The sequence below is a fragment of the Rhinolophus sinicus genome, chromosome 5 (genome assembly GCF_057876585.1).
Source record: "Rhinolophus sinicus isolate RSI-liver-muscle chromosome 5, RSI-T2T, whole genome shotgun sequence".
Classification (NCBI taxonomy): domain Eukaryota; kingdom Metazoa; phylum Chordata; class Mammalia; order Chiroptera; family Rhinolophidae; genus Rhinolophus; species Rhinolophus sinicus.
In genome coordinates this window covers 1,087,668-1,096,551 of record NC_142505.1, presented here as the reverse complement: position 1 = coordinate 1,096,551, position 8,884 = coordinate 1,087,668, and positions in this window count along the sequence as shown.

Genomic DNA, 8,884 nt, shown 5'->3' with positions numbered 1-8,884 from the left:
TTTCTGAGGAGCCTGCCGACCTGCAGACAGCCTTGGGGGGCCTTCCTCAGTCTGCCAGTCTGCTCAGCGATACAGGTAGAAGGCATATCACTTGTGACACTTCTGACGCAAGAGGCTTAACGCCCTCCTCCGCCAACTGGCTTATGCAGAAGTGGGAGTGGGGGTGGAGACGGGTGTGAGTGGGATTCATGGTCTCACATCAGTGAAAACTCTAGAACAGAAAGTCTCCAGGGACAGCAGTGGTGTCATCGGGGCCAGGTACCCCTCCGACGCTCAGCTGTTCCTTGGGTGAGAGGCCTGGGTCTTCTTTTAGGACAGTGTCCGGACTTCATACTCAAGTGTGTGTGTCTGAGACAGACGGCTCGTCTCTCCATGGGCTTCCAGGAAGGTTCTGGGCTGCCGGAATCAGTGGCCCGGGAGAAGGTGGCCTTGGTCTGATGGCTCCTGCCCAGGCCGCCCATCAGCTGGCAGCTCCAGCCCACTGCCCACAAGGGGGGGGGGGGGGCGACGGCATCAGCACGTGACTGTGCTTCTGACCCAGTGTCCCTGAGAAGCAAGTACCTGCCTGAATTTAGGACTTCCAGGGCTCAGCAGGGCTTTAGGCTCCAGCATTCCACGTGATGGGGTGAATCCCACAGTCAGGAGTTAATCAGCTTTCCCATTAGTTTACCCCCATTTCAACAGGTCGGGGAGCTGGAAGAGCTAGAACATAGAGTCTGGCAATTCCAAGTGCTCCAGCCTTGAACTTGGACTGGAGGGGCGGCTGCAGGCAGTGAGGGAAGTAAATTCGCTACACGTGGTGCCAGAACACGCTCATGCCAGGCAGAGTCCAGAGTCACGGGGGGTCATATATTCTGTCTCAGGTGTAAAAAGTTTTAGGCTATCGCACTCAATTTCCAGGAAATAAAAACCCTGACAAAGAGGCTCATCCACTATAGCAGAGAAAATGTCTGTGGTTTGTGCTCAGTCCTCGCAGAGGCTGCAGCTGCCAGCTGTGTATGTGAGTTTATCCCACAAAACTCACGGACACACAAATAGTTTCAAAAACAAAAGAGGTGTGCAGAAGGAGGAAATATGTCGTTCAGAAAAAACTGGGTCAACTTCGCATTTTCAGTCAGGAAGGTTTTAGGGTTACTGAGCCCCAGAACCATCGTCCCAGAAGACACCAGCACTGAGAAAAGCACACCCTGACTTTCAGCTGATGGCAGGGAGGGGCGCGAGGGTGAGCACCCCACTGGAAACACCAAGCGCGATCCTGGAGGATAAAGGCTGTTGGCTAACACTGACATCAGCTTTAAACACCCGGAATTCTCACCCCACAAAAAGCCAGGGCAACTAGAGCAAACCGAGATGAAAACAGTACCTGCCACCAGAGTCCTGCCGGGTGAGATATCCCCCCTGAAAAGAACAACTTAAGGCCACATAAAATATACTGCTCTGGACCACCAGGTAACGTAAAGCTGCTCAAAAGGAATCTCATGCCAGTATTTGCAGTTGGTAGGAAATAAGTTAAAAGGAAGGGACCATCATCAGGAAGCTTTCTTTTAATACTTTCTCATCGTCACACAGTTGTCAATGTGAAACTTGTCCCACTGATATGAATATACCTGTTTATCTTTACGTCTGTCTTACCCTCTCTAGCTCATCTCTGTCCCTGTCTCCACCGCCATCCACCCCCACCCCCACCCCACCCCCACCCCCACCCACACCCACACCCACACCCACCCCCCCACCCCCACCCCCACCCCACCCCCACCCCACCCCACCCCACCCCCACCCCACCCCACCCCACCCCCACCCCCACCCCACCCCACCCCACCCCCACCCCCACCCCACCCCTACCCCCACCCCCACCCCCACCCCACCCTCACCCCACCCCACCCCCACCCCACCCTCACCCCACCCCACCCCACCCCCACCCCCACCCCCACCCCCACCCCACCCCACCCGCACCCCCACCCAGCTGTATCTACAGACACCGCCTCCACCTGGAGGAGGCAGCCCACTACGGAGCCACTGACCTCTTTCCATTGTATCCACAACTTAGTTTCTAATTGTAGAGAAAAACGGACCTTCACAAGGGAAAGACCTGACAAGCGGTTGCCTTCTTCAAGCTGTCAGCCTGCAAGGCCAGCACTGGAATAGCAGGGCCCGTTCTGCCTCCTGATGCGCTACGATATTGAGTACTTAGTATCGACTATGTACCAGTGAGGCCAATATCTTTAGTTTAATACAAAGTATGAGAAACTGGCTAGAAATTCAGAATGAGAAACTGCACAAAAAGTGACAACAACTGACAAACAAAAACAAGCTTGGATTTAGAAAATGTAATGTTGTGAAAGCTAACAAAAATAATAGCAAGGGGACCATTCTCGATTAAAAAAGAATAAAAGACAAAAAAAATCCATGCGTGACACTTGACTGGTTTTGAAATGAATTTTAAAAAGAAATAGCGTTAAAAACCATTGGAGACAACTGGGGGAAATGAAGCTAATACTTATGTTAGATGATATTTAAGTAACGTTAATTTTTCAGGTGTGATAATGCTATGGAGGTCCCAAAGAGAATGACTTTTTCTAGAGATACGCGATGAAAATATTTGGAGATAAGAGCCTTAATTCTTGCAAACTGTTTTCTTATGGTGGCGCAGAGGAAAAGGTGTGTATAGCAGCAGACAGACCATCACACAGAGGGCAGGTTAACAACCACAAAGCTAGAGAACGTGCATGGAATGTCACTGTACTTCAACATTTCTGCAGGTTGGAAAAGTTTTGGAAAAAAAGTGGGGAAAAGATTAGTTTAAACGACAGCCTATGATATAAAGGACCATGTTCTATGTAGTTTACTTTGCGGAATTAAAATAATAAAGCAGACCAGTACACAGTGTTATTATGTAGTGTTTGCACAACATAATTCCGTGGCCAGCGTTTTCTGACGTTTGGACTCATTAGGTCAGAATTTGTCTAGAAGGTAGAATGTGTTTTTTCTACACTTGAAATAGCTCGTTAAAACATGAAATATGGTAGTTGCTGACTTAAAATAACAAGAATACACATACTGCAGAAATCCTTGGGTGAGGAAGTGACTCATGCATGTAACTGAAAGACTCGTATTCGGGAAATGGAAAGCCATAGGTCCATCTTAAGGAAAATGACTTTTGTTCTGTTTGCTTTCATTTCCACCAAGGGCCTCTGTAACACACGGTCCTGGACACCTCACAGCACAGCCTTGTGGGAACAATTCCTGTCTCAGGCCAGGGGACACAACAGTGCATGTGGGAGCCCGAGGGACAGGGGACTCCCGGCTCCTGGTCAGTCCGCCCAGGGGCTGCCATCCCCCCGTGGCCTTCTGTCCACAGGAGGACAGAGGCTCACTGGAGAGATGGAAGGCTGGGCCCCCCCTGCCCCGTGGGCACAGCCTGGGATTGGTCCCCACGGACATTCACCTCGGAAGCAGATCCCATCAGGTGATTCCAGAGCACAGCTCGGTCCACGACCCTTCGCAAGTGCCCATCACGGACTTTCCCTGGAGAGAGCGGACTCTGTGCCTCAAGTACCTCCCTGGAAACACAGATCACGCGTATTTGACTGATAACCCTGAGGAGAAATGTGACATTCAGAAACTCACGAGCTGCACTTGAGCATTTTTTCTTTTTTTCCCCATCGGGTGGTTCTCCCTTTAATCTGTTAGGGACCTGCCATTCCGACACAGACAAAGGGGACCGTTTTCTTGGGTCCTTTTTGTTCTTACTGCTTTCACTTGAGGGTGAAAGAATCTTCTGGAAGCTGCAAACCTGAAGCAAACCCACCTAAGCTCTAAGTGCCTTAACCTGCACTAGTACCCACTTCTCTGTGACTCTCTTACAGGCGGGTTCCTCAAGGGACAAGCCAGGGGCCACCTGTCAGGTGTGCCCGCGCACAGCTTTACTATGCCTGGGTCACCTTTCAACAGGTTTAAAAGGTGGAAATGGTGACCGTGTTGGTATATTTACAGGGACTGTCCTAGGAAACAAAGGAGCGTCTTGCCTTCTAAGGGGATGTTCTTACTCAGAGCCTAAACATCACTGGTTTCAATGTTACAAAAAACCGTTTATATTTTGTAACAATTTTACAAAATAACACCAAATTCCTACAACTTAACAGTTCAAGAGAATTCTCACACAATTAACCCCAGGTAGGCACAAATGCTGAATAAAACAAGTTGGATCCCCACATTCATTTATTCAAGAGCCATCAAAATATGGGGAGTTCAGACTTAACGCGCAGGAAAGCTGGGCGCCAGAGGAGAAGAATAAAGTGAACACGAATGCCAGATGGGCTGTGTTTTGTAAATATGCAAACACTTTGAACAATCAAGTATAAATGAGAAAGTGCTAACACATTCCCTTATTAGAATAAATTGCTCATTAAATTTAAAAATTGTGCTTCGAGGCTAGGTGGTGCGGGAAGCAGTTGTTTCATCTTCTAAATGCTGTGTAAAACCATCTTGGTACAAACCAACACATTTCAGCACGTCGCACAGAGAACACGCAGAACCGTCTGCTCGGGGGGAGGGTCTCCTCGTGCCCGAGCACCGTGGGGGGTGGGGTAGCACTGTGCCCATCGCCCCTGCCTGCGCTGTGTGGGGCTCACCTGAGCGGATATTTCTCCAGTCACGGATTGAAGGGAGACCTTTTGGCCCCGCATGTCTCTGGCCTCGACAGGCTTGTCACAGAACTGGGCACAGAATTTTGTGAGACCTGTGGGCTCCCTCTTAGGGCTTTGTTACTCAGAAGTAAATTTCTTTTCCATCAATCACTTCTTAACACACACACACACACACACACACACACACACACACACACGCATACCCCTTCATGGTTAGAACAAAAATCCCAGGGCCTGTCCTTACAGAGTTAGTCTACAGTGTTACACTGGAGTCTGATTAAAAAATCCGACTATCTTTGATCATGTTGAAATTGCTAGTTGAATGCCAACTGTCTCTATGAAAATGCAAGTAGTTCGGTCCCTTGAAGTTTAATGAATATAACATTTATAATTCTTAGAATGTGTTCACTTCTATCAATAGATTTACTGGAGTTTATAAAAGAACAAAGAGAATGCATTTCCTTTTGAAAAGATTAGTGTTAAAAACTAACACTAATATTATTCTACTTCAGGACTGTTACAAAAAGAATGGCCTGGAATGAGATTCGTGTCAGCCTTAGACTTGCTGTGTCGTGCTTTTTATTCCAGCACGAGGGCTTTGGAGAGGCCTGGAGTAGGAATCACCACCACTGACCACACAGGGTCAGAGGTTTTTAATCCAATCAGTTCACGGTTATTCCATTTGAACTCCTGAGCTTGCGGTTTCTCCATCTTTATCCCTGAGTCTTCAATTCTCCCTTCTTTGTGGTTTACTTTATTAAACGGTGGAAACAGAAAGCCACCCACACCTTATGCCAGGTCTGCTGGCAAGCGTACACCACGACCTGCGGACTGAAAATTCACTGGGACGTTCCCCACGCCTCCCAGTAAGGCCGGGCTCAGCCATGCACACACCGCTTTACCAGGAGGGACCGTTTGCACTGTGTGCAGACGCGTTCCTGTTTCTCTAGGCAAATGCAATGGCTGGATCGCTGGGTGAACGGTAAGCATATCGTGTAAAACACCACCTAAGTGTCCTTCAGGGTTGTGAAGTCTCCGTTCCCAGTAGGAATGTCAGTGATGGTGGTGGTGGTGGTGGTGGTGGTCCAAGGGCTCCACCCCCCCCCAATTCCTGGCACAGTCAGGGTCAGGAAAGGGGGCGTGTCTGGCAGCTCTTCATGCTTCTAATCTGCGCAGGTAGAACACAAAGGATGCTGAGCCTTGTCGGGTGTGTTTGCCATTCACGGATCTTCTGTAATCGCCTGCCCAATACTTTAACGTGGTGTTTGTCTTCTTGGTGCTGTAGGAGCCTGAATACAAGCCTTTTGTCAGAAATACATTTTATCAATACTTTCTCCCAGTCCATGGCTTGCTTTTTCATTTTCTTAACAATGTCTTTCAAAGAGCAACAGTTCTTAATTTTGAGGAACTCCCAAATTATCAATAGTTTGATATTGTGGTTCATTCTTTTTGTGTGATATCTAAAACTCTTTGCATAATGCATAGAAATTTCAGAGTAAGCTTTTACATTAGGCTGACTATGCATTTCTTGCTAATTTTAATACATAACATGAGGGTCTGGTTTCATTTTATTATACAATCTATCCAATTGTCCCACTGGCATTTGTGGATAAATTGCCCTTTCCTCATTATTTCTCCTTCACAACTTGTTGAGAATTAATTTGCCATATATGTGTGGGTCTATTTTTGGGTTGTCTGTCCTGTTCCACTGACCATTCATGCGGCCACACTGTCCTGATTAATGCAGCTTTCTTTTGTTACAATTTCACCTTTTCTAAAATGTTACAAACATGCAATTATATGGCATGCAGTATAAAGTATTTTATTGCTGACTTCTTTCTCTTGGCATTAGGCTTTTGAGGGTAATCCACGTAGCTGCATATGTCTGCAGTTTGATTCTTTTAAATTTCTGGATATACCACAGATTGTATAGTAGGCATAAAAATTTTAGTTTTCTCTCATCTTCAAACTCTTCCCATGGCAGTTGAAAGAATTAGAGAGTAATGGAAAATGGCAAAATGGGTTTCACAATTCCTAGAAACTGTCTTATAGGAAATATACTCAGAAATCAGAGAATAATGAAAGATGTTTGTCGAGCAGCAGTAAAACCCTGCTTGATGCTGAACCGTGTGGATCAGTGGTAACCGTGTCCCCTGGGCACTGCGTGTTTTCAGTGGACATCTGGGTGAGAGGAAGGGTGACATGTCTGGGCCGTAAGATGCCCGGGGGAGGGAGGTGCAGTGAGGAGAAAATCTGCGGCCCTTACCATTGGCACAGCCCTGAGTCCCCATCACACCCCTATTCTCACACTCGTTACAGTGCTTCCGTTCCCCTTACTGAACCCAGATTGTGAACCAAGTCCCAGCTGACTCCAGGCAGAGGAGTCAATAGTCAGCAACCTTAACCATAATGTGGTGACCCTCCCAAAGGGGTCACAGCAGAGGGCGTACCTTCTAGATTATTCTAAGAGGTACAATAAAATTAAAGACACTTAAATGGACTAGCCTGTCCTGCAAACCCAGAGGAAGCAAAAGCAATCGTGATGGACAGGTGAGTTGGTTAAGAATCTGTAATGGAAGAAATATGGACCTATTTCTTCGGCTTCAAACCCTGCTTGCTGCCACGCTGCGTCCTGGAAAGCCCCAGGTGCACTTGTCTCTGATCTTGCATACAACGCCCAAAATAAAGTCCATTATTGTCCCCCACTCACATCTTCTTCCCACGCGTTCCAACTTTTGGTCCATTCATTCATTCGTTCAGCGAGGATTTACAGAGTATTAGGAGCTTGGTAATTTTGTAAGTGTGCTGACAGGATACACAACCACAGTAAAGACCTTTCTTCCTCTAAAGCAGCTCACATTCTACTGAGTGAGTAGAAAATTTACAAAGTAAAAAGTCATACAACAGAATACTGGATTGAGATAAACACAAAGAAAAAATTAAGCACGAAAAATCTGCTAGTAGGGAGTGAATTTCGCCACCTTGAAAACCAGTGTGGCATTACTTTTTAATTTGAATACTGACACATCTTATGGCCCAGCAATTCTATTCTGAAGTGTATACCCAAGACAAATTCTTCAATATATACCAAGATCCACACACAGTTTAAAAGCATTGTTCATAATAGCAAAAACCTGCAACAAAATATTTAATACATTGTAGAGCATTAGTAGGTAAATTCTAACTTGAAAATAAAGCAGTTTGTGCTGATAAGGCATGCACATTTTAACAGCCCCTTTGGGAAATAGTTTTGCATTTTCTTTTAAGTGGAACACTTATAACTGAGTAATTCTAGTCCTAAGATTGGACCCTAAAGAACTCATTTCATAGGTTTATCAAAAATATAGGAAAAACATCCATATTATCTATGTTCAGATTAGCAAAAACTTGAAAAGTGTCTAAGAACAGAAGAACGGATAAATGTATTCACACAATGGACTACTACATGGCAGTGAAAATGAACAGCTCTTGCTGAATCTTAGAGAAATATAAAAAATAAAAGTTACATGACTTCCACTTCTAGCTCTGATAAGTAGCTTGAAACAGGCTAGAAAAGGCAACTACAAATAGACTCTACAAGCAGCAGTGAGCTGTTGGGTACAACAGGCCCCTGGGAGGTGGGTTCAGCATTCTCCATACTGACCCCCCAAGGAGCATGTGAGGCCTTTGGGGCAGGACAGGGGGTGCCAGCTGGCCAGTCAAAGCTGGTCCGAGACGGAGAAGCCAGGAGAACACTGAACATTCTCGATGTTCTCAGAGGCCAGCGTGGGAGTCTGGTCAACAACCAAGGCAGCCAGCACGAGGGCTGAGGTTCTGGGGGACCCCAGGGCACAAGTGGGACTGCGCCACAGCAGGTCTGCCCTTAGGGGACCCCTTAAACATTAGCTAAACAGGGAAAGACTGAGAAGCTAAGCAGAAACTAACTGAAATCCAAAGTATTTTTCAAGCGTTTCACACTGTGACAGAGACAAAAATTATAGTTCACGATATGCCAGGGAGCAGAAACGCTGGTGAACACACAAAACTCTCATCAGAATCCTGCAGAGCTTCACGCCAGACGCAGGAGGGAATCAGTGGTAGACAGAACCGTCAGCAACCTGCATTGCAGCCTAAGATTAGCTCAGCCCCTGACTGGATTCGGGTGATAAGCCCAGTCTAACTGCATGTCCGAGGACAGAGTGTGTTTCTCCGCGGAGAGAATCCCATCATCCCAGATCTGAACCGCATGTCACAATCAA